The sequence below is a fragment of the Pleurodeles waltl genome, chromosome 4_2, assembly GCF_031143425.1.
Source record: "Pleurodeles waltl isolate 20211129_DDA chromosome 4_2, aPleWal1.hap1.20221129, whole genome shotgun sequence".
NCBI classification, from domain to species: Eukaryota; Metazoa; Chordata; class Amphibia; order Caudata; family Salamandridae; genus Pleurodeles; species Pleurodeles waltl.
Genome location: NC_090443.1, coordinates 679039239 through 679065777, shown reverse-complemented (window position 1 = coordinate 679065777; position 26539 = coordinate 679039239). Strand labels below are relative to the sequence as shown.

General features: G+C 43.4%; 1 protein-coding gene across 1 annotated transcript in view; it reads left to right on the top strand.

The window, feature by feature from the left end:
• Positions 1–26539, top strand: part of LOC138293182 (calcium-activated chloride channel regulator 1-like) — a 417394-nt gene that overhangs the window by 282236 nt on the left and 108619 nt on the right. The gene's annotated exons all lie outside the window — the stretch shown is intronic.

The window sequence follows — 26539 nt, the reverse complement described above, 5'->3', positions numbered from 1 at the left end:
GGGGGAGGACCACCCTAAGGCTGTCAGGTCTAACAAAGTCTATATGTTGCCATCTGGACATATCACAATTTTTGACCTCAAAGAGCATATAGCATCCATTAACACTTAAACTTAGATGGTTAGACCAAGACATCCTAATTCAGGAGCTATTTCACTACAGTATCTCCCCTAGGAAGTTTGACCATGTTCAAACAGATGCCCATCTCACCACCACAAAGTGAAGCAAGTAAAGTCTCTAACAGCGGGCATGCCAATGGCCCTACTTTTTCAGGACACCTTCTCACTGTTTTTCTGTAGAGTTCTTGATTGGGTTTCACCCATACTCACATCTTGATAACCACTCCAGAAGTGAACCTTGTCTGTTCCCTGTGCCTTACGTATGGGAAAAAGCATTCAGTGACACAAATTTAACCTCATTAGATGTGTCTCCATCAAATCTGGAATGAAAGCCTGTCGTACTAAGAATGGAAGATTTCATGGTTACTAATAATAGCATGAGGGAATCTAGCCCAACCTCCCGAAGCGTCTGCCCTTTCCATGTAACATTCTAAATCTTGCCCTCTATCTACATGGTCATTCCCTTAAATGCACTTTAAATACACTCTTCCAAATCACAACTCACTCTATCTTAGAGGTCACATTCTTTTAAAAATTCAGTTGAATAGCATTAAGAACGGATGTGCTGTATACGAGGTTAGTTACCCCATCTGGTTTCAACAATCATTTCATTAATCCAAATATGTTCCTTAGATAGCTGCACTTGGGCATGATCAGACAATGTAGGTGGATGAATGTGGCTTATCAAACTTCAAAGCCCCTATAAAACATGCCATATTTTGTACACATTACAACTTTGGATCACTGTTTTGCCTGTGTTGATGAGTATTCAAGACTAGCGCCCTGCATGCATTTAAAATCCCCACCTATTGTCTGCATATCACTTGTGGCATCATGACTTTGCAAGACAAAATCATAAAATTAATTTTGATAATCTGTTTTAGGGTCGTCTGTATTAATAACACTCAATACCCATGGTAATGACTTGAGTGATGGCATACTAAACCTTGATGTCAAAGCATGAGCCATTGGTATTATAACCCATCCATTTTTGGATTTGATAAATGACTCCTGGTGACCCTGTGCTATATAAAGCAGAAAACCCATGGGACTCCCACAATGGAGTAATCTTTAACCATATTTTATTAATTTTATTTTACTTACAATTGACAGTGTTAGGGCACAGTGTACAGCAGGGATCTCCAAACCTTTCTGTACTGAGAGCTACTTCTGCCCATTAAAAAACATTCTGAGCTACTGCCTAATGTAAGGGTGTTCAGTAAAGTACATAAAGTCCAAGTAATTTAAAACTTGCCCCTAGAACAGAGGTTTCTAAACTTTTCAGTGATAAGAGCTACTCATGTTTAATGAAAAGTGTCCTGGGTTACTCGAGTTGCAATAGTGACCACATCAGACAAAACTGAATTAGTGATCAAAATTTGCAAGATTACCAGTTGTGTCACATTAGTGCATCATTCATTGTTGTCAGCATTAATTTAAACCAATGCTTTGTCAATGTGAAATGTCCATAGATAGGTAGTATATAACAGCCATCGCTACAATGACAGTGGAACCAAGTTAATCACAGGAGTAAGGCTCCTTAATGCTGCATGATTTAACTCTCCAATAACTCCAGAAATTCAACCATTTTTCTCCACACATCAGCTTATGGGCTCTGAAAATACACAGTTTTGTGTAATTTGTTGTACATAGATTTATTCAACCATGCAAACGCTTACAATTTAATAGGCTGGGCTTTACTAAAAAGAGCTACTTACAGGGAGCTGGAGAGCTACCAGTTGCTCACAGCTACTCATTGTAGAAGCCTGGTGTACAGAATAGCATAATGCACCATCCTGCACAAGAGTCACAGGACAAGCTAAAATGAGTGCACCACTTGCTTAAGACAGTGTGGTGCTTGTGGGGTCAAACCCTGACCAAATAAATTATTTGTTCAAATTTGCCACTCAAGCCCATTGCCCTGAGCCATTAACCAAAAGGGTGCATAGATTCAGAGTTTCAAAATCTTGCAATATCTCACCAGAACAGTTCAAACTCCCACCAAAGTTCAATTCTCCTGGTTTTGCTCCAGCTCTTTCAGAGGTCCTACGTGGGCCAGCCTGGGAAAAGGATTCACTATTTGAGACAGTACTTCTGATAAGGTAGCAAACCACCTGCTCCAGTGTTTAGATCGCCCTTGATACCTCCCAGAAAACGTAGAAGAAACCTCCCTCTTCACTGCATCAAAAACATTTGTGGGGTATAAGATTACCTTCGATCCACAGCTTCTGTGGGTGTATTAAAAGCAAATGTTGGAATTTTAGTTGAATGAGACAATGTTTAACTGATATAACAATTGTACGCAGGACCCGTCTCCTGCCATTCTCTATGTGAAATGTCCAAAGCCAATTTTTCCGTTTTCTCGTGACGACAATCAAATAGGTCCGTCCCTGGAATCATCTTATAATGCTGGGAGTTGTTTAAGTGGATTTCTTTCAGCATCCATACATCAGTCTTCAACAGTTCACATATGATGTATCCTTGCATTGCTTATTCAGAAAATGCTGTCCATGCAAATTCCATGGTAGGAATGTAAATATTCAATTCTTATCAGGCAAACATTTCAGGGTGAGATATTTCCACTCTAAGGTCAATAATTTAAGTACACATTTGTGCTGTAAACTTCAGGAAAGGTGCATTCGATATACTAACAATACAAAAATTTGCAGTTGTCGACTGGCTAGATTGCTATGTTCAACATGAATGTAACAACTTTTCCCCTCCACATCTTGGACCTCACCTTACCTTACAATGTTTCAATGCACTTTCTCAAAACGCTGGGACAGATACATCAGTTGCTGCATCCAAAAAAGGGTCTCTTGTAGAAAACACTTTGGGGTTGCAAAGCCTTGGCATCGCAAAAATACAGAATTTGTGAATGCAGAAGAGTGCTTTGCACAAATCCTCTTTTACGAGCCAGAACATTATTTTATAATAAACAAAATGTGTTTTGAAACCCACCACTATCACATGTAGGACAGAGCTTTCAAAACTTGTCTCTCTCCCATGTGGGAGTTGCAATAGTGTATATTAGTGCTTTACAACTACAACTTTTGTTGCAAACCATTGATCAGATACTGCCTATCAACTTTGTGTTGTATCTTATTCACAAAGTTGAAACTGTGACCGAGGGACAGCAATCGTCATTGCCACCCTGGTGGAGAGCAGTCGGAGTTCCGGGATCGGGAAGCAGCAGTCCAGGAACCCAAAGCTTAATCCCAAACGTCATATCCGATAGGACATTTTATAAAGCAGCACCCATCCCTTTAGAAGCACATGGAGAAATATAAAAAAATAAGTTTTCCTGGCAGGAAAGTGAGATCAGAAATAAAGATCTACTGTCCCTTTCCGGTCTACATCCCTACATTCAACGTGGTTCATCTGGAATGCAAATTACATTCATCCTCATTAAGATTAATGAGGAAGGATGTTTTGCTACCGTCTGTGAATGCTCATTTCATGATGCATCTGATTAGTACAAAATGCTGGGCAGGTTGAAAAAACTTGGGGCCAGATGTACAAAGCTATTTTGGGTTGCAAACTGCAACATTTGCCTTTTGAGACCGCAAAATGGCCTTGTAGCATGTACCATGCCTATTTTGTGAGTCTGTAACCGACTCACAAAATAGGGATTGCGACTCGCTATTAGGAATGGGTGTTCCAAGGGTGTCTCTTTCTAATAGCACTCACAGGCACATTTGTGATCGTTCTGTGACCGTGAATGCGATAGCAAAACAATTGCAGTTACCACTAATTTCAATTTTGTAGTAACCCATTCGCAAACAGGAAGGGGTCACCAACGGTCCTCTTCCCCTTTGTGAATGGGGGCCCCAACATTTTTTCAGAGCAGGCATAACAAGGATCACTGCCTACACTGAAAAATTAAACAAACGTTTCATTTATATTTTTGAAATGCATCTCATTTTCCCTTAATGAAAACGGGCTGACATTTTTTTTAAACTGCTGACCCCAGCAGGCCACTATCACTGTGAGTGTGACCATTCCCAAATGGATCGCAAATTGCGACCTGCCTCATGAATATTAATGAGACAGGTCCCTGGAGACCCATTGGCATATCGCAAACAGTGTTTGAGACTGTTGTAAATTTTGTTTTGCGCCTCGCAAGTTGGGATTCACAAACAATTGCAAATTGCGAGTCGCAAAAAAAGGGCCTACATCTGGTCCTTGGTGTGCAGTTTGCACCCACTATTTACGACTTGCCCATAGTTTCAGAATTAAAGTTATGGGGCACATTTAGAATCCACTGCAACCTTAGGGTGCCTACTCAGAAAACACAGTTAAGGCCACCAAGCTGGACCTGTGCTTTAGAGGAAGGCTATAAAGGTAAGGATGAGAAAAAATATATAATTTTAGCCATCTTTCCCCAACAGGTTTCTTGACAGTAAAGTTAGAAGCTGTTCTTTCCCATTTCTCCAGGAGACTTATCCTAGTCAGCTATTCCTTCCAGTCTCTGGCAGCAAGACTTCAGGAATGCAAGTGTAATTAGTGGTATTCTTGTTGCACCTGCACTGCCGGACAACTGCCTTTAGACCTCTGCACATTGCACCTGGCATAAAATTGCACACTAACATGAAGGGACACTGAAGGAGAATTTTTATAAGAATTTGGAGGAGGGCTTGCATCGGGCTCATGAACATATCTTCAATAATGGCTATTATGTAAACAGATAGTAAAAATAAGCAAGCATTGTCAATGGCCCTTGACAGAAACAGACACTAAATTCAACGTATGCCCTGCCATCCGCCTTGCTCCAGTACATCCAATCAATGAACTGCTTATACTGACACCGATGCCCCTTAGCTTGATCTCAGAGGACCATCCCCATTCTGTCCTGGTTTCCTGGTGACTCGGCCTGTAGCACTGGCTCCCTTGCTCATGTTGCTTTGAAGCTGTCCCTCATGCTTCCATTCAAGTTTTGGCCTTGTTAGTGATATACATTGTTGGACACTGTTTGAGACCTCAGTACTTGTTGGAGCCAGTTTTTTTCCCGGATGTGGAAGTATGAGGTAGGTTATATCCTTGCTGCAGTCCCGGCTCAGTCTTGATCCTCCACGGACTCTGGATTGCCTCTGCCCACCCCCCGAAATTGCCTTCAATAATCTTGTTGGCTTTGAACTCCCCGCTCTGCACGAGGCTGTGCTGAGTGTCCTTTGCTGCTGCCATAGGTTGGAATGGGCATCTCAGTTGTAGCTCTTTGGGGGGGGATTGCATTTGTACCAGTGTCCCCGATCAATCTTGGTCACACCCACCTGCTAACTTGCTTTGGACCGACTTTGCATCTCCATCTGGTGTTCTTTGGTTCGGTGTTGCCTGAGCTTGAAGCTCCTTGTTTGTCAGTCCTGCTCCCTCCTACCTGCAATAATTAAGCTGGAGAACACCAGCTTGTGATACGTGAGCCCTAGATCTGGGCTCTCTACCTTTGTTATGAGCTGAAGTATGCCATTACTATCTGACCCGCTCTTGAAATATTTTTGAATGTTCTATGTATTTTTTTTAGTTGTCCTTAGAGTGTGCTCTGCCCTCCGGTGAGGATGACTGTAACTGTACTGTCTTCTCAGAACAGTCCTGCATGACCAGAAGACTGCCTCTGCCCTCACCTTAATGTCTGGTGCGCTCTCCTTTGATCATTTGATGGAGTTCCTGACTCGCATAGGAGTGGCTTGCCCATTTCTTTTGACCCCTTTCTGATTGCATTGTCTGTACTCTTGTAACTGTGTAGCCTGGCACTGGCAGGGCATATCGTGCTGTGCCTTCTTTTTTGGTGCCTTCTGTTGGGTTCTTGTCTGTAGTGCCCTCCATTTTGTGGATCCTTTCTCCACCCTACATATGAACAACCCCCTTTTTAAAATGGTGGCCCTTCTTATTCAACAACTGAATGACAGTCCATGTCATGGAAAGCGTCAAAGGACTTCACTAACACAAAGACAGCACTCCATCTCCAAATGGGCAGCCGTCCGCGAATGGTATTAAATTCTTCCACAAACTTTGACGGCACGACTAGCTACCCCTACCAGTTCTTCACATTGTATCAAAGAATGACCCCATGCTCATTATCAACTGATTATCTTTAAGAGGAAATCATATTGGGTTTTTTACCATTAAAAGTGCCCCTCTTCTCAGCAAACCCAAAATACAATACCCTTGAGAACTAGTGTAAGAAGTTGGATCCTGGCATCACCCCCCAAATGTCATCAACATCGGCTGCCATCAGCTCCCCCTCCAAAGCCCCTTTCTAAATCTGGCATAAGTGCTTTCAAGATGAAATACCCCCCAAATCTTTCGAAACATGCAAAGAAAAACTTGAAACACAGGACCTTGAGAGGCTTCCCAGAAACCCTCTTCGCAGACCTATACCACCGCCAATACAAAGGGTGCTTTAAAACTGACCTCCTCTTCTTCGCACACAACACTGACCTATGGATCAGATCCTTATGCAGTTTTCTCCCCTTCTTTGGACCAAACTCGGATGCTGCTCCCCCTTCAACCCCTTGGGCAACCTTTCCATATCCATTTACAACAATGGACAATGGGAAGATCATGTTCCAAGCCAATGACACAATCCCTGACATGATTGACTTAATTTATCTCACCCTCAGGCCCTCTTACGATCCTCTATGATCCCCTCTCCATCCACCCATAACACCCCCACCCACAAGCCCTCCCTTCTGATCCGCCCAGACAACTCTTCTCACCCCAAACTCTTCTACAACCTGTTATGCCCACTACAACCCATAGCTCACCATCAATTCCATACCTCCAGAAATCCCTCCCACAAACCATCTCCGCACCATTACTCTCCAACCTTCCACAAACCATTAGCTCTCATGTTGGCAGCCATTGCCCCTCCTTTTTCATCTCCGCAGTCAGCTCATATGCCCCCCCTTTCTTTTTTGCCTCCTGCCCCAACATCTCCAAACACCAGACACCAACAACAAGCACCTCCTCCCTCTTGCACCTCAGCCCCCCAGAGTACATTCCTGACAATCCACCCCAGTCCTTCCACGATTACCAAACATAACTGGCCTCTGATCAAAAAGCTCCCTTCCTTGTTCCCACACCTCTCTCAAAGAATAGACATCTTCTCTTTGGCTCTATTCCAGCTCAGTAACTCCCTGTCTTCCTGTCACCCTTATCCTCATCACACTATCCCAGTGTGCGCTCATCCCCTGCTAACTTGATATAAATCCCAACTGCCCTCCAGATCAGCCAAATCAGGAACACCACTGCTTCTCCCTGTACTGCATGCTATACAATTGTCGATCTGCAGTCAAACAGTGTCTAGAGTTATCAGACTCGATCCTGACCCATAATCTTGATATCCTGATCCTCACAGAAACGTGGCTCAATGACGCATCTAACCATTCTCTAGACTGTCTTCTTCCTCCAACTAATCCATTTTGTGCCGCGACCAGGAAGTTAGACAAGGTGAAGGACTTTCACACATTCACCGAAATTCTCTGAAATGCTGAAACCTCCCCACAAATCATTTTCAGTCTTTTAATAGTTTGTCATTGGAACTGTCGACATCCACTACCTCCAATCTCAGATTGAATGTAATATACCACCCACCGGGTCAAAACAACACCTTCATTGAAGAATGCATGGATTTCTGCTCCTCTCAATTTATCAGCTCTGACAACAATATCTTTCTTGCTGACTTCAAAATCCATTGGGGAGACGTGGGCAACAGTTATGTGGACACTTTTATCTCCTTTCTCGATGCCAACGATCTCCAACAACACTGCAATAAACCTACACACCACAATCTGATAATCTTATAATCTCCAATTCCCCCTACTTTAAGACATATGACCCCACCTCAGTGGACTGGCCTGATCACATGCATATCCCATTCTGTCTAACTGGCTCTTACACCAAAACATATGGGCAACCCAAGAAAGAGAAAATATGTTTTAGAGACACATCCAACCCGAACACAGAAGCCATGGCCATCATGGCCCTTCCCACCTTAATTGCGATCACACCTCATCTTGACATCAACAAGGCCACCAACAAGTACATTTCCTGCATGGAATAACTTATTGATAAATGTTCACCCCTGAATTGCAAATCATCCGGACCAAAACCCTCTAGGTCCTGGTTCTCTAAAGAGCTTTATGAACGTAACAAAAGCTCATCTAAAAATACGAGAAAGAATGGAAAAAAGAACTATGTTTCCTGAGTATGGGTAAGCTTCTCAAAGTGAGAAAACAATACAAAGTCCAAGTCCTCAAAGCCAAATTGTCTGATATCAGAGCCCTTGTGATTTCTGCAAGAAATAGACTCATGCGCCTGTTCAAGGTTATTGCACGGTCTACTAACCCCTCTATCTCTTCGGCTCCTAAGTCATCTGTGGCCTCTTGCAACAACTTTGACAAAAAAGTTAGAGCTATCCATATTTCACTTCGCATCAATGAATCCCCAGAAATGGTTGAGTTCCTATCATGAAAAGCATTACAATCGTTATCATCTTTCTCTCTAATCTCCAACCAGAATTTACAACAAGCTATCTCCAAAATAAAACCCTCAAACCAACATCAGGATGCTATTCCAGGCCCTATCAACAAATCTTTTGACACACACCTACTCCCCATAAGGACCACCATGGTCAATTCCTATATCAAAAAGGGCCTCTTCCCTGAACGACTAAAAATGTGTCAAATCACTCTGCTCTTAAAGAAAACGACCTCTCGATCCAGAGAACCTGACCAATATCGCCCAGTTTCCACACTCTCATTTTTAGGCAAAGTCCCCGCATTTGATGGAGTCAATTATCACAACCTCCTTCGTATTCTTGAACTTCGCATGGGATTATGAGATTACGGGATTATGAGGAACTGTCCTCAACTGGTTCTCCTCTTATCTATCCAACCATTTACAAACTGGAAATGCGCAACTCGTTTTCGAGACCAGTCAGCATTCACCAACGTGTCCCTCAAGGTTTGATCCTGTCCCCTACCGTCTCCAACCTCTACCTAGAACTACAATGTGTGATTCTCAGATATTCTGGGACTCTCTCCCACCTTTATGCCAACGATACCCAAATATACTTGAAAATCTCATCCCCAGAGGAAGTTGCCCTGCTTTCAAACACTCTCCTAAAGATTCAAAACTGGATGTCCAAACCCCATTTAAAACTCAACGCATTTAAAACAGAATGTCTTTTGATCTCACCTCCAAAAGCAAAAACACCAGTACAAGAATGGATAGCTGACTTTCCTGCCTTCAAAGTCTGCCCCGCCATTGTCACGAGTGCTAGATCACTTTGCATCACAGCCATGGGCAACAGGGCATGACACCAACTTAGGTAGCTTTGGGGCATCGGATAATTGACTCTGGAACAAGACCTCAAAACAGTTGTGCAGTCTCTCATTCTCTCAACACTAGACTATGGTATTTCCCTTCTTTCAGGCATTCCCAAAGTTCACCTAGGCCCACTGAGAGCAAAAGTACATGCCGCAGCATGCTTCGTCTTCAGTCTCACTAAATTTTACCACATTTCCCCTGCCCTGCAATGGCTCCCCATTGAAGTGCAGGCCCATTCAAAATCGGCTGCATTACACACAGAGTGCTGGACTCCTCCTCACCCTCCTATCTAAACAAGAAACTGAACCTCCCCTGAGTAAATTGAGGTTGCAGAAATGACCAATCACTGCTCCTGGAACCCCCCTCCTCCAGGCGAAAATGATATATGAGCCAGTCTTTCTCTGGTAGCGCCATTAGAATCTGGAACTCTCTGCCTCCCTCACTCTGTCTAACCACCTGTCTAGCAATCTTCAAAAAGAACGTCAAGCTCCTCCAATTTAACAGACATCTTGGTTAATTCACCCTTGACCAGACTTATTTTCTTTCTCCACTGCGCCCTGATCTGTCTTCATTTAACTATTCATGTCCTCTTCCCTATTGTTGTAACTGTCTCTTGTAGTAACTTCTGTATACATACACTGCTGTAACTGCCCGAGCTTAACTAGTGTGAATGTAAACTGCTGTAACCCTGTATCCTGTGTTGTAAAGTGCTCCGTTTCCTTCGGGTCATGTCCGCACGTAATGAAATTGTAAAAATAAAACAGATAATGTGTTCTCATCTTCATCCCCCTATAGTCCCATTACTGAAGTTTTAGCACGGAACAGTATGAGAACCAGGGGATGGTGGGAACATAGTCATTTGTGTTTACTTATTCCAACCATGAAGCTTGGTAGCCTACTAGGGCCTTCCTCTACCCTCAGAGATTTTCATGCTCTCTAATGTGCCCCACCCTACTGATTGCTGCTAGGTGAGGCATGGTGAGGCCTCAAACACCAACACCTCCTTCCACATTGGCTCATATGTTGGATCTCAGCAACAAGGATGCTGCTGAGACGCCTTCATAAAACAGTGGCAAGTGCAAAACCAGTAAATGTGGCTTTGACAGTCCATGCAACTGCAGGCATGCACGATCACTGTTTCTTTGTATTAGCACGTTAATGCTAAATATGTTCGACTTTAGTAATGAGAAATGCATGGAATGGAATTACGTCATTGTCTTCTGCACGGAATGTGGCGTGAGGAAAGACGGAAATCTTCTGAGGGCAGTTGGATGAGGTCGCCCTGGAGTCCAGCCCCATTTGCTTCCTTGGTGTTCATGTGTCCTTTCCAATAATCTGGAAACAACCTAAAACGGCTTGGGTCATCCATGTGCTGAATGCCGACCCAATACAGAGCATGTCCTAAATGCAGACATTGATTCTTAATATTTGTTTTAACTTTAACAAGCAATACAATAATCCAATTAGCTACATAAGTAACAATAATAGAAAGGTGAAATAGACGCAATGATAGGCGACTAATAGCACGGGTTGTGAACAATTGAAAGCAACGTTTCTGGATAAGATTACCAGAAAATGGAAAGCAATCAAAGCAAAATGTTATCAGAGACTCATAAACTCTACATTTGATAAGGTCAAGTAACTTAAAAGGTAGAATGACTTTGAGAAATCGGAAGGGTAGCTGTATGTTCGTGTTAAAGTGTTATGCTCTTTAGAAACCACGCTTTTTTGGAAGAAGGCGTTGTCTGTTCTTCCTGCGAGGCCGAGAGTTGAAGCAGCAAAAATGCAAGCGTCCCTGCGTTACTAATTAATGCCTTCATTTAACTGGTACTGTTAAATCGAATCTTTGTTCTCTGGCATCGTTGCCTTCCCCATCTTATAATGAATCAGTGACAAGAAGAAAGAAGAAAGACCGGTTTAGCAACTACCCACACAGTGTTTACAAATATAACAAGCATTTTCAATGCAAACGGGACTCGCATTTGCTCGAGTTAGAGCTATTAGTGTTGTAAACTCCTAACCGGACTTTTCTTGCCAAACAAATTAAAAGAAAAAAAAACTGCAGCACGATCGTCCTATGTAAAATGATGTGCGATCACGCTACATGGAAAATTAACAGATAAAGTAATCTGGAGACCATGTTGAAAACATGAAGCCTCGTATGTTTTTAGTAGTTTACCAGTGCTGTGTAGGTGGGCTGAACACCTAAAAAGGCATGACGTAGGCATGCCTTTCACAAATGAAAGCAAGCAGATTTTGACAGGCAAGCCCACAAACCAATGAAAGTGACTGACGTGACATGGACGTGGTTAGAAACCCAAAGAAAGATTATAGCATGGGAAGGAGCGTTTTGCACTCACCCATAAAAATGTAAAATGAATGTAGTACTGGGTAAATGGGGTGGAAAAGAAAATAGAGGGGTGGGGGAGGAGAAGTGGGTTTAGAATTAACTCATGGTATTAGTTAACAACATTTACCCCCAGATAAGGCTAGGATGGGGCGGCTGCTTTGCCACCTCTCTAGCCCCCAAGAAGGTTATTAAAATTCTGGTTGTAAGGCTGGACAAAGCTCTATTAATGGACGCTCAGACAATGAAACTCTAAGCCAGCTGTTTTGCCAATCTTAGAATGCTTCGTAAAATCCTCCATCTGCTTCCTTCCCTTTACAGAAGACTTGTGGTCCAGGCACTTATTCTCTCTCACCTGGACTAGGGGAACTGGACTTTTCTTGCCACATAAACTGAAAATGAAAAGTAATACAATTTCACATAAGGGAGCCGATTTAAAGCGCCACGCCATGAGCGTGAAGGTGACTAATCAGAACAAAAAGACAGGTCCAGTTTCGTCTTTGCATAGTAATAAAAAAAAAAAAAACAAGCGCAATCGCACTGTGTAAAATCTTGAATTTGTGAAGGAGCCCTAGGATAAACAAAATAATTAAACTGATAGTCATTAAAAGTGCTAGATTACTGCCCAGCAAGATCATGCTGCCTATGAAGTAAAGAGAAAAAGTAGTCCAGAAACCATACGGAAAACATAGAGCCTCGTATGCTTTCAGTAGTTGGCCGGAGAGCTCAAGACGGGCTAAACACCACACAAGGCATGACGTATGCATGCTTTTCACTAATGAAATTCTAAAAGGCAAGCCCACAAACCAATAAAAGTGATGGGAGTAACACAGGCATGGTTAAAAGCCCACAGAGAGATTACAACAGGAACAGGGCGGTTGCGCGCTTGACCCTAAAAAACAACAAGGAACCTCATACACTGCTAGAAAACTCCAACAATATCAGTACCATACTTTTTTACTTTGTAGAAACAACCTTCTGCTTTGTAAGCTTGTTTTGGTAAGGCATAAAAAATCTGACTTTGGTAACCTATCAACCAAATTTAAATAAGTGGGTTAGTTTCAATTGTCGCTTTCTGACGGCTTGAAGGAAACATTCTTTCTTGCCTTTATACATGCTCCATTTGTGGATTAATGACTGACATACGAAAAGTGGGTGATATACTTGTGCAAGTGAAAAAACGGTCAGTTAGGCCTCGTTGTATTCCATGTATATGCTCTTTGGCTAGTCAACCCACCTATGACAGCCTGAAAAAAATCACTGCACTAGACGCGTCGAGCTCTTCCAAAGTGTTAGCTATTGAAAAAGAAAGAAAGAAAGAAAAGAAAGAAAGAAAGCGTTTCGTTGACCGGGGGTGATATGAGAAGCTGTCTAGCCTAAGAGGGGGTCATTTGCTATAATTGGAGACAATTATTTTTCATTTCCACCCACTGCTTGACAGTACCCGCAGTTTCAGCTGAAAGTTAAACACAACTGCAATACAATACCACCAAAAGCAACACAACTGCACTGCGCATGACTAACCAGAGAACATTCTGTCATAGGGCACTACCTGGCGAGCAGGAAATGATGACCAACTTCCCAAAATCAGTGAGCCCTCTCAAATGACCCTTTAATGTTCAATCAACCCCAGACCATGACTCTACAGCCAATTCCTGGCACAAGGCATTTTGTTTTTTAGAAAACGCGCGCTTCTTTATTAATAAGAAGCTTTGTGTTTGTTAGGTGCGTGCTTAGACAGTGACTCAGTTCTTACAATTCTTTCTGGACCGGGTACCTATTGCAAAGTTGAACAAAGAACCCTGTCTCACCACAGTCAACAGGGACCTTAACTGCTTCTTTAACTGCCTATTGGTTGCATCGCTGTTAGATGGAACAGGCTTTTCAGCGATAGCCAGTGAGATCACAGGAGGGTACCTCGTGGCAGTTTTCAGATTATGCAGCTGCATTCAGAGCCGGCAGATGAAACGCATAACATTTAAACTGTTAAGCGAGCAGTGGGGCAGAGCAAGCACAAAGCTTTCCATTGTCCTGCAAAGTGGGGGTTCAGGGTATTCACTTCATTCCTGCAACCTTCATAATCAAATCAATGAGGTACCATGAGTTACTCATTTGGGCAAAATGTTTCACACGTAAAACAGATGAAATAGCGGTGACGTCGACGTGGAAATGAAATTCCACAGTGCACACTGCGGGTCCCAAAAACAGTCTGTTGGAAACATTTGACCACTGGTATTAACCTTTTAATCCTAAAATCGACATAGGGAAAGGCACAGCGAGGAGGCAGCGTGCGGCTGGGTGCTGCAATTCCTTTCCCTTGAGTCAGTGCTAAAAATAGCCCCCTCAGTCACAATTACGCCGACTGGAGGTGATTTCTATGCACTCATCTTCTTGTTTTGCGTGTGATGAAGCAGAAAATGAAAGTTTTGATTTATTAACGCATAAACGTAGTGTGAAATAATCATGTGTGACATTAACCGAACTAATAAAGATTGTACGGGGACAAAATGTGCCCTCAGAGTAGTTTGCCATCATTTATAAGCGTGCTTTATATAACGTGGTGTATTAGAATTGCACTAATCCGACATAATCATAAACGTGTGCTACGATTTGCTTGTTTGAAATGCGTTAGCTTAGCATTACTTTAGCGGAGGCTTCGGCCTAGTGGCCTGGTCTCACGGTTTAGATGTTCGTATTTTTCCAATGTGCTATTAAACGTGTATTTCTGCTTGAAGCTGTACTTTTCCACAGAAACTGTTCACATGCTTATCTTAAAGTTTCGTGCCAGCATGGCATATTTTCTCTTTAATTCAAGGTCGACTTGCAGGTGCGGACAATGGAGGCTCTGAAAGTGAGCTAATTGGTAGACAATGTTGCGATTTGCGTACCCATCTCCAAGGATAATGTATGCTTAAGTAAAAGCTTGAGAACTGTCGTTTTTGATTGGTCAATTTGAAGCTAACCTATGAACCCTCCAATGGAGACCCTACTGGATTCGAACTGTTGTCTATAAAACCCAGGTGCACGAGAGGAAAAGCAGAGCTCTCTATCATCGGACATCCCGCCATTTTGACTTCGTAGCTATTATGGCCCATTTTGCTGCGACGCCATTTTGAGAGACTTTGATTCTTTCTCTAATCGAGAGAAAGAGACTTAATGATTCTTGCCCTAGAGACTTTAACTTTGAAATGCCCTTTGCATGAAGTAGTAGTCTTAACTTGCCGCCGTGAGGCAATTGCCCCGTTCACCCCTGCCCCTTTGTCCCGTCCCATGCTGATCGAGAAACGGTACCTGTGAGACGAAGACTTCCTTGTATGCTGATCGTAATTGGTAAATATGAAAGGAAATTGTAAAATTGCATTGTGTTTCTTTTAGGTAACCAACTGCTGATTTTGATAAGGGCCCTAGCTAGGAGTTTTCTAAATTTATGTTGCTAAATTGTTTTTGCATGAAGTCCCACATGCCGATGCTAATTTGAGGTTAGATGAGAATTCCATATATCGCACGATGCAATCTGAGATCTTGTTATGCTGACTAAATGTACGCAATTAGCCCATTACAGATTATCGTATTAGTGCTTTGCATTGCCATCATCGAATGCCTTGTGATTCAAATGCTACATAGATTACGCTTGTTTCGACGTTATGGACAGCTATTAATGTTCATTTATGTTTATCATTTGGTGTTGAGACACATTTATATTGTGCTAGCTTTGTTAATATAGGGAAATAAATTCACTAACTTTGCAATAAACTGGTGTGGTTATTCCTGACTGAAAGGTCAGGGTTCGCCGAAATGTATTCTGGATTAATCATTAAGTGCTATGTTGATCAAGGTATCGCTTATGTCCGTTATTGATTATTGAAAAGAGGAAATTGATCGATTAAGAGTACAGAGAGTTCCCACTTAGTCAAAAGATTCATCGGCCTAAAGAGCGTCCGAACATAGGTAAATTATTACCACGGTTCGCTCTATCAGTAGATGGTAGCAGAGGACGGTTCCGTCTTTTGGGACCCTGTACGTTAAAATACATGGTGTTGAATTAACGGGTACGCATTTTGAGACCCCACTCGAGAAGTTGAATTAGATTTTTCTTGGATAAAATAGATTGACAGAATGATGATGGGCTAGGTCCACCGCGACTTTCCCGGGATCTCGGAGCTTGCGAATGGAGAGGACGGAGGTGTGGAATCAGCGTTGGCGGTACTAGTGATGGTATGAGTGAAGTTAGGGTTTTGCGCTTGCACAGCTTATTGCCGCAGGGTGTGTGAAAAGGTTGCAAGGATTTTGTTTTCTCTTTTTAAGGATAGCGGAGGTGCGACTCCGAGTGTAGAAGTAGAGAAGTCGTCGAACTTCATGGAAATAGCGGAGGTGCGGCTCCGAGTGTGAGAGTAGGGAAGTCGTCGAACTTCATGTGCGTCTGGCGCTTTGTGCATAAAAAGGTCCACGTGGTTGTTGTTGTTGAGACGGGCCCTGCGAGGTCAAGAGACTCCGGAGTATGTGGATCCATGTTGTGGTCTGGGCGGTTTAGTAGGTTGATCGGGCGTGGTCAACGAGTCGGTATGTGTGTTAGGGAGTGAAAGAAACTTCGACTTCGGGCTTTGACAAGATTCTAAGTGCACTAGAATAGATCATTGTCAAGTTGAGAGTAGGTCTGCGGGTCAGATTTGCTTGCGAATGTGGGGACTGAGAAAGACGGAATAGCGGCCGAGGCTAGTGAAAGGTCCCTAAGGTCCTGAAGCGACTGTGTTACCCTTCCTGTAGTAAACCGACAGATCTGTTTTAGTTTTTGGTAGCTCGCGATACATGCAAGAAGTTGTTACGGGAGGAGCTGAGTGAAGGAAGACTGGCCGTGAGGCTTTGTCAGCCGCAGTGTGTGTGAGTGTGACGTCACCAGGAGCCGCGCTGGGATAGGTTGGTTGGAGAGAAGGGTCGCGCACGGATTGGACGCAGTCCGTGGGGCTCGTTTGGAAGGGGAAAGGCAAGCGAAGAGTATTCCGGGAATTAAAGTCACCTATTGATTACAATATTTTGTGAAATAAAAAACGACCTATTGCTTACAAACTTTGTGAAATAAAAGACGAGAAAATGAAATTCCTTAAAGCATTTAGGAGTGCGATGAAGGGGGAGTCTTACATTAAAGCGAGCGTAGGAGAGGAAACGCCGCCCGAGGGCACACCAGCTTACATTGTAATGGAGGAGAAGGGGGTAGCTCCGTGCCTTTGGCTAAAGCAATGGCACAAGTTGACAGAGAAACATGGGAGCGTAGCGTTCCCGATATATGGGACATTCAATATAAAAATTCTAGAGAATTTGAGATTCACGATGTACGACATGAAGGTGCCTCCAAGGCCAGCCCAGTTTGAGGCTCTAGCAATATGGGAACTAATGGCCAGACAGCAACAGCAGAAGAAGTTTGAGACAAGGATGAGGAAGGTAGAAAAGACACTATCGGATGCTAGGTGGGATAATGCACAGAAGGTGTGGAGGTCAGATGTATTACAGGGGATAAAATTGTTTCCAGCAATTACTAAGGAAGGAGAGGAGATCGGCAAGAAAGCTACCTGTAAGACAGACAGGAAGTGTTCCAAGGATAGAGAGGACGAGGAAAAGTTGAGAAGAGAAGAGGAGTTAGAGGATGAGGAGTTAATAATGCAATTGCTGAACGACCGTCCACCACCTTATGCAGAGAATGGACAAGGTCCGAGTACCAGTTCTGCCCCTCCGGCATCGGTACAGAATAATGAAACTCAGAGTTCAGGAGCGTCATCGGGATCTAAGGACCAGAGTTTACTGTTCACCCCGCAGATACCGCAGGTTAGGAGAATATATCCAGATGTGCCCGTGTTAAAACCAGCAGAAAATTATCAGCCGCAGATGCCAGGGTACTACAACAGTGATAACAGTGCAGGAATGATTCTAGACCCAACCGCAATGGGAGGACAAAATGGTGACAACCAAACAATGGGACAAGCTGAATCAACTCAGTTTTTGATGCCCCAAAAGCAGATGCAGGGAGGAACTGCACATGCTCAGATGACGGGGAGTCAGATGGGCATGCCGGCAATGATGACCCATGGTGTGGGCATGAACAAGCCACGGAACATGGGAAATGGACAGAACCCAGATGCGATATCACTACCCATTACTGTAGGTCCACCGGTACCTTTGTATAGTCAGCCTAACTTAGGTATGAGCAGTCAGGGACCAATGTTGCAGAATGGGACAGAAAGGAGGTGCATAGAAAACACCCCAGGGATAACTCCGATAGTGGCTCAGCCAACTGGGTCTGGGTCCTTGATGGAGTTTAGTCCCATATGTGCTCAGTCAACACTGGTGAGGTCGAGCCCCCCACTGATAATACCCTTAACATCGAATACTGAAAAGTTGCCGCAACCATCAATGGCAGTCGATGTGAACGCCACGCTGATGGGGGTGAATGCGCAACAGTTGACACAATGGTTCAACAGTCTAAATTCCACACAAAGTTCAGCCAGTGGGAAAGGAGAAGACTATATGAATAGGGTCAGGTTGAACATGGAAGCACAAGAATTGGTGGAAGGGACCATGGGTGTGAACAGGTTAGAGTCCTACACGGAAGAAGAGCTGAGGTATCTATGTCCCAGGATTACGAAGGAAGTGAACAAGGTACATAAGAGTCTGCAAGAAGCAGCTGACAGAAACGGGGTTGATATAGACAAGATGAAACACTTGAGCAGGAGCTACAGGTTAGATTTTGGGACCACAGATTTTGAACCCATGAGGTCAGCAGGCATGAAGACACACCTTAGAGAATTGCTGCAGAGTGCACAAGTGTGGAGGTGCTTAGACAAGTGGGAAGGCAGATGGGTAAAGAGGAAGGAAAAAAGGAGGGACAGTGCTACAGAGCACAATGAGAAAAGACCGCAGAGTAGTGATACAGTAACAATGTTACCAATGAGGGAGACAGCAGGGGGAAAATTAGTACATGTACCATGGCACAGAAGCGACATTCAGTCTTTTACGGATGATTTTCCCAAACTAAGAGAGAAGCCGATCGAATGGTATCAGCAGACTGACAGGTTTGTGAAGCTTGCAAAATGTCTCTGGGAAGACCTGAATACTCTATTTGAGATCGTGGTTCCGGCAGATTTGTGGGAGGATTGCAAAAGAGCTGTAGGTTGGCCGACAAGTGAACTAGAGAGAGACAGGGAGACGGGCCCACCATCACCTATGGTGATGAGCTTGTACTATAAGGTGATTGAGCATTTGAAGACGAAGGTTGCCGCGAAGAATGTGGATTGGCAGAAGATTGATCGAACGGCCCAAGAGGCTAAAGAATCGATTCATAGTTACTATGAGAGGTTGTTGAAGGCGTTCAAGAATTACAGTGGCACGGAAACAATCGAGGCGAAGGATATGCTTCATTTTGTGTTCAGATTTGTGGAAGGGCTGAGACCAGAAATAAGTCAAATGATAAAGTCACATTTGATTTGTTGGCAGTCTAAACCGATTGACGAGGTCTTGACTTATGCGAAATACTGTAGCGACGAAATTGAAGTGAAACAGAAAAGGCTGAAAGAGAAGGTGATGATGATGCAGCTTAAGGCAGCTCAGACAGGTTTGCAAGGTCTGCAAGGTTTGCAAGGGATGCAAGGGTTCCAACAGCAGGTGCCGCAACCACAGCCGCAGTTGCAGGGAAACATGGCGTTTCAGCCACAGCCTAGAGGCAGAGGCAGAGGAGGTTTTGTGAATAATGGTCCGGATTTGAACACGGTTGTGACGGGTGTGCAGGCAATGAAGAAAGTGATGCCGTGTCACGTGTGCGGAATTGTAGGTCATTGGAAACGCGAGTGCCCGATGGTGGTGCAGGAAGGTGCAGGTGCGGGTGCAGGTGTAGGTGTTGGTCAGCAAAACAATGATGTCAATGCATTTCAGACAATGAGAGGACCGAAAATGAGAGGTCCAAACCCAAATTTTCAGACCATAAATCAATTGCAGGGATTACAACCTATGCAGCCGCAGCAAATGCAGATGCCTCGTATGCAGATGACGCAAATGCAGCCGATGCAACAGCAGTTTCCTATGGTACCTAATCAGCAAATGCAAATACCTTTGGCACCAATGAGTCAGCAGCAAGTGATGGTTCCTCCACAGGTGTCGGGTCAGGTAATGAGCACAAATGGCACTGTACAACAGTTCCCATTACACAGTGAGAGTGGAATAAACAACGTATGGGAGAGTGAAAGTTCAGGAGAAGAAGGAGATTGTGTGCTTGCGGCATCCTTGGAAGTTGATCAAAGGGGTCCATACGTAGAGGGAAGAGTAATGGGTCATCGTGTCTCATTCTTGGTGGACACAGGAGCCACACGTTCAACCGTTAAGAGTAGTGAAGTACCAAATTTGCCACTCTCAGGGAGGACAGTTCAAGTGGTGGGAGTAGCAAACAGACATCTGACGAACCCAATTACAGATCCGGTACCAGTCAGCATCGGTAACTATCAAGGGGTGCATCAGTTTGTGATATGTGACTCAAGCCCAATAGCACTGTTAGGGAGAGACCTATTGTACAAATTGGGTTGTTCGATCATGTGTTCAAATGAAGGAATAACGATACAGACGAGCAGTGATGGGGAGGAAGAGGATAGTATAGAGGGTGAGGAAATGGAAACTGTCGATGAAGAGTATCCTCTGATTTGTCTTTTCCCGATGATAACTGAAGAAGATATTCCAGCCGAATTATGGGAGACAGTCGGAAAGGAAGTGTGGGACATGACAGGGAAAGAGGTGGGATTGATGAAAGGAGTGGAACCGGTGAAAGTGACTGTGAAGCCCAATGCAATCTTTCCCCAGACCCCACAATACCACATGCCACAAGATACCCTCATGAAAGTTGCCCAACTCATTGATGAATTTGTAAAGCAGGGGGTACTGAAAGAAGTGTTAAGAAGTCCATGTAATTCACCAATAATGGGACTAATAAAGCCAAGTGGAAAGGTCCGACTTGTGCAAGACTTGAGGAAAATAAATGACATCATAGTCAAATGCTGCCCTGTTGTACCGAATCCAGCTGTGATAATGTTTCAAATTCCTTGCGATGCCGAATGGTTCTCAGTCATCGATTTGTCACAAGCATTCTTTTCTGTGCCTCTTCATGAGGACAGCCAATTTCTCTTTTGTTTCAAATTCCTAGACAGAGTGTACAGTTGGTGTCGAATTCCTCAAGGGTTTTCGGAGTCACCGTCAATATTCAATCAGATTCTAAAGAAAGATTTGGAAGAGTTAGAGTTGCCATTCGAGTCAACCCTAGTACAGTATATTGACGACTTACTGGTTGCATCAAAGACAGAAAGTGGCTGCACAGCCGATACCATTACTCTGTTGAACCATTTGGGAAGGAATGGACACAAGGTGTCTCCTTCCAAATTACCGTTCTGTCAGAAGAAAGTGAAATATTTGGGTCACCATATAGAGAAAGGGTCACGGAGAATAATGAAGGAAAGAATTACAAGTGTACTTCAGATGAGTCCGCCCAAGACGAGAAAGGAGGTGAGGAAGTTCTTGGGAATGGTGGGCTACTGTCGCCAGTGGATTCCCAACTTCTCGACTCTAGCGAAGCCTTTACTGAAACTGACCCAGAAGGATGCTTTGGATCAAATTGAGCTGAAAGGAGATGAGATGGATGCTTTTGTTGAATTGAAAGAATGCATGTGTAGGGCTCCAGCTTTAGGTATGCCTGATTACACAAAGCCTTTCACATTGTTTTGTCATGAACGTGATGCATGTTCTTTGTCTGTCTTGACTCAAGCCCATGGTGGCGTAAACAGACCAGTAGCGTATTTTTCAGCTACTTTGGATCCGGTCGCAGCAGTACTCCCAGGGTGTTTGCGCGCCGTAGCAGCAGTTGGTATCAGCCTCACTCAGAGTGAAGGAATAGTGATGGGACACCCAGTAACAGTCATGGTCCCTCACTCAGTTGAGATACTTTTGACCCGCTCCCGAACACAGCACATGACTGAAGCTAGACTCACAAGGTATGAAACGATAATTCTGGGCTCACCGAATGTGCAGCTGAAAAGGTGCACTACGTTGAATCCAGCAACCTTGCTCCCTGGAGAAAATGCTGAAATTGAGAACGCTGAAGACGTCGAACATGACTGCCTTCAGGTGACTGAATTTTGCACAAAACCCCGACCGGACATTAAGGATACTAAGCTTGATGAAAATGACCAAATTCTTTTTGTTGATGGTTCATGTCTAAGAGACGGGATGGGGATTTTGAAAGCAGGATACGCTGTATGTACTGTAACAGGTGTCTTGGAAGCGGGATGGCTCCAAGGAGTCTATTCTGCACAAGTAGCAGAACTTGTAGCCCTTACCAGAGCATGTCAACTGTCTGCATTGATGAAAGTCACCATTTACACGGATAGTCAATATGGGTTTGGGATTGTGCATGACTTTGGACAACTATGGTCACAGAGAGGTTTCCTGACTTCTTCAGGATCCCCAGTGAAGAACGGGGAAAGGATAAGGGAATTGTTACATGCCATTCAAGTGCCAGCTGAAGTTGCAGTGGTAAAGTGCAGTGCTCACACGAAAGGACAGGACTATGTTTCTCTGGGAAATGCATATGCGGATCAAGTCGCAAGATTTTGTGCCTTGAACTGTATATTACTCAGAGATGAATGGAATTCAATAAGTGAGCCAGAGCTCGAACCAGCTGAAGCATTTGCCTTGAAGGTCGTAGATACAATAGAGGAACTAAAAGCGTTACAAAATAATGTTAGAGAGGATGAAAGAGATTCCTGGATTAAATCACAATGCATAAAGAGACAAGACGAGTTATGGGTTTCACATGAGGGAAAATTTGTTTTGCCAAACAGTCTCCTATCACAGCTTGCGCGGTTCTATCATGGGCAAGCTCACCTAGGGAGAGATGCCATGATAAGATTGTTCAAAACTGATTGGTTTAACCCCAGATTTCGTCAAGCTGCAGAAGCAGTTTGCCATCGATGTGTCACTTGCCAGCAGATGAACCCAGGGAAGGGAACAGTTGTGAACGCGAGCCACATTGGTAGGGCAAGCGGTCCTTTTAGTCGTATGCAGATGGACTTCATTGAGATGCCTGTGCATGGAGGTCTGAAATATGTGTTGGTGATTGTGTGCATTTTTAGTCACTGGATTGAGGCATACCCCACACGTAGAAATGACAGCCTTACAGTTGCCAAGCTATTATTGAGAGAATTAATACCACGTTTCGGATTCCCGATCTCTTTAGAATCAGATAGGGGAAGTCACTTCAATAACGAGGTGATAAAGTTACTTTGCGAAGCGCTGAATATTGAGCAGAAACTGCATTGTAGCTATCGCCCTGAAGCCTCAGGACTGGTGGAGCAGATGAATGGTACACTGAAATCAAGAATGGCGAAAATATGTGCATCGACAAATTTGAAATGGCCTGACGCATTACCCCTAGTGCTAATGTCAATGAGAAACACTACTGATAGAAAGACTGGATTGTCTCCGCACGAAATTCTCATGGGCAGGGCTATGAGACTTCCTGCAGTTCTCGCAAACGCGCTTTTGAATATTACAGATGATATGGTGTTAGACTACTGCAAAGGTCTAGCTGACGTGGTTCGCTCTTTCTCTCACCAGGTGGAAGCGACCACCTTGCCACCGATCCAAGGTCCAGGACACGCATTGAAAGCAGGTGACTGGGTCGTGGTAAAGAAGCACGTGAGGAAGTCGTGTCTGGAACCCCGTTGGAAAGGCCCTTTCCAAGTGATCCTGACAACAACTACCGCTGTGAAGTGTGCGGGGGTTCCCAACTGGATTCACGCCAGTCACACAAAGAAGGTGCTGTGTCCCACAGATGAGGAAGTTGAAGCGCTGAAATTGCCAGTGCCTGATAAAACAGTGCCGAGTGCTGAGACAGAACAAAAGCGAACTGAAAGCGAACAAGCAGCAGCAGGAGAAAGGGAGATATTATTGGAAAACGAAGAGTCTGACTCACTTGGGGAAGACCAAGGAGGAAGTTCAGACAGCGACGAAGAAGCTGCAGGTGACAAACAACCTGAAGCAGCTGAGGGTAGCAAAAAGCCTGAAGCAGCTGAAGGTGACAAGGAACCTGAAGCAGCTGAAAGTGATAAAGAGCCTGAAGAAAGTAACGGTGACGAAGGGCTCGAAAAAGGTGAAAAGGCAGGAGAGCCTGATCAGAGGAGGGCTTTCCCAGAAGCAGACGATACAGAAAAGGAAAAAGAGAACGTGATCGATTCCCTTGAAGGAGGGGACAAGGCAGAGCAGAACGAAAAAGCTCAGACCTCTGCAGAAAAGGTAGCGGGTCCATCAAATGGACATGGTGCAAAGAGGAGACTAAGTATCTCACCAATAAAAGAAAGGGGTAAAGAAGGTTTGAACGACGGAGAAAGGCCAAAAGTAAAAGAGAAAAGGAAAGAAGTGTCTGTCGTGGTACCAACCTCGAGTGAAGAAAAAGACTTGACAAAAGAGGAAAGTACCAGCGAGGCAGAATCGAAAAGAGAAGCAAAATTGAAAAGGAAAAGGATACCGAACAGAAGGTATTCCGGTCCTGAATGGGCATATGCAGTCAATGATGATTGGACTGACGAGTTCGTATCTCTAAGCATCGAGAACGAAGAAGAAGAAGAGATACCAATAGAAAAGAAAAGTTTCATAGACTCTGTCGATTGAAGAAATAGTAAATGATATTGCTTGCTACGATCTAACGTCACCTTGCTAAACCGGATGAGACTTGCTAAACAGATAAAGACTGAGTTATTGCCGAATTGAGACAAATGCTGCTAACCGATAAGTGACTGGCCTTTTGAAGAAGACGGTGTGAACCTTGCGCTCGTTCAGCTTTGTAACTAAATTGCTAAATAGTTTCATTTATAAGTGCTTCTAGCTCTCTGATCCTATACAGATCATGACGCAAAACAATAGAAAGAAATATTGTAAATATGTGTGTATAGGCTTGGTAGTTACATGTGTACTAATAATAATGGCAATTGTGCTTGGAATGCATGGAAAGGGTGACAGTGAGAATATTGAGGCTTCTACTATTGCTCCTGTTACTGTCACTGAACTAACACCATTGAAAAGACTAGCATTGGATGAGAGGCTCTTGCATGGTAAGAAAGAGCTTTCGTATAACGTTTTCTATCGCTTGCTAACAGAATATGTTGAGACTATGGATGCAAAGGATTGTTATGTGTGTACACAGATACCAACATCAGTAAAAGAAGGGGTAACTTATCACCACATGCCTCTTACATACGGGATTACATGTAGTATAGTAATGTCTAGGTTTTATGGTCAAACTAACATACAGTATTTTTACTCGAATTATGATGTTACCTTTGCTTATGTTCCTATAATAGCGCAGCTAAGCCAGACTGCAAAGGATTGGGATGCAAAAATTATGAGGGAATTTTTCGAGCCAATGCTACCTTTTGAAATGGCTCATGCTCATAGGGAGAACCTTACTTGCTCAGTCTCTGCTGTAGAAATAAGCTTTTTAGATCGCACAGACGATAGAAGGGCGCAAATGAAGGCGAAATTAGAAAAAGAGCTACATAAGAGGACTTCAGTAGATAACTATGATTTTGCTGCAATAAAGACACAAGGGAAAATTGCTTTAGATGCTTGGCATGTAGGGAAATTTTGTATATATCGAGGTGAATCTTATTATGACAATATTTTTGTAGGAGCGAGTGAGTGTAAACATACGTTTATTTTTAAGGCCAAATGGACATTCATGATGAACGGACTTGACCCTGTCATTCCAGGTGTATATTACATTTGTGGGTATAATGCCTATTATCGTCTTCCAAAGGGATGGTGGGGAAGATGTTATTTGGGTATAGTATTCCCAAAGGTTTATCAACTGGATGACGTATCGATGATTCAGAAGACATCTGGATCCCATCGTATCCAGAAAAGAGAGACCGCAGCTGCTGTGGTAGGTGATATATTTGGAGCAATGATTCCTTCATTGGGAGTTGTGCTGAATTCCATCAAAATAAGAAAGTTGTCTACTATAGTGGATAACATGTTGACAAAGTTTTCAGGTGCTATAATCCTGATAGATGCTGAACTTGCAGCAGAAAGAGCTATGACTCTTCAAAATAGGCTTGCTTTAGACATTCTTTTAGCAAAGGATGGAGGTGTTTGCAAAATGCTTGGTACACGTCACTGTTGTACCTATATACCTGACAATAGTGTGAAAATTAAAACTATGCTTGCTGATCTAACAAAAGAAAGTGCAGATCTGAAGGAACTGAAAGAACCAGGAGTGTGGGAGAAGGTTGGAAAAGCACTTGCTTCAGTGGGACATTGGATTGGGGGAATTTGGAATGGAATATTGTTAAAAATAATAGAGGGAATTTTAATAGTAATAATTTGTATATTTGGAATTTGGGGAATAAAAAGGGGAATAATAATGATTATGGAAAGAATTAAAAGAAGAAAAGAAGAGAAAATAATGAAAAGAATGGCAGAAGAATACAAAGCGCAAACTAGGGGAATTAAAAGGAAAAGGGAACTGACAGAATTTTAATGGAATAAAATTTGTGGGCATAATTTGTGTGATGACAAGTAGTCATCAGAGGAGATATTGATGAAGCAGAAAATGAAAGTTTTGATTTATTAACGCATAAACGTAGTGTGAAAAAATCATGTGTGACATAAACCGAACTAATAAAGATTGTACGGGGACAAAATGTGCCCTCAGAGTAGTTTGCCATCATT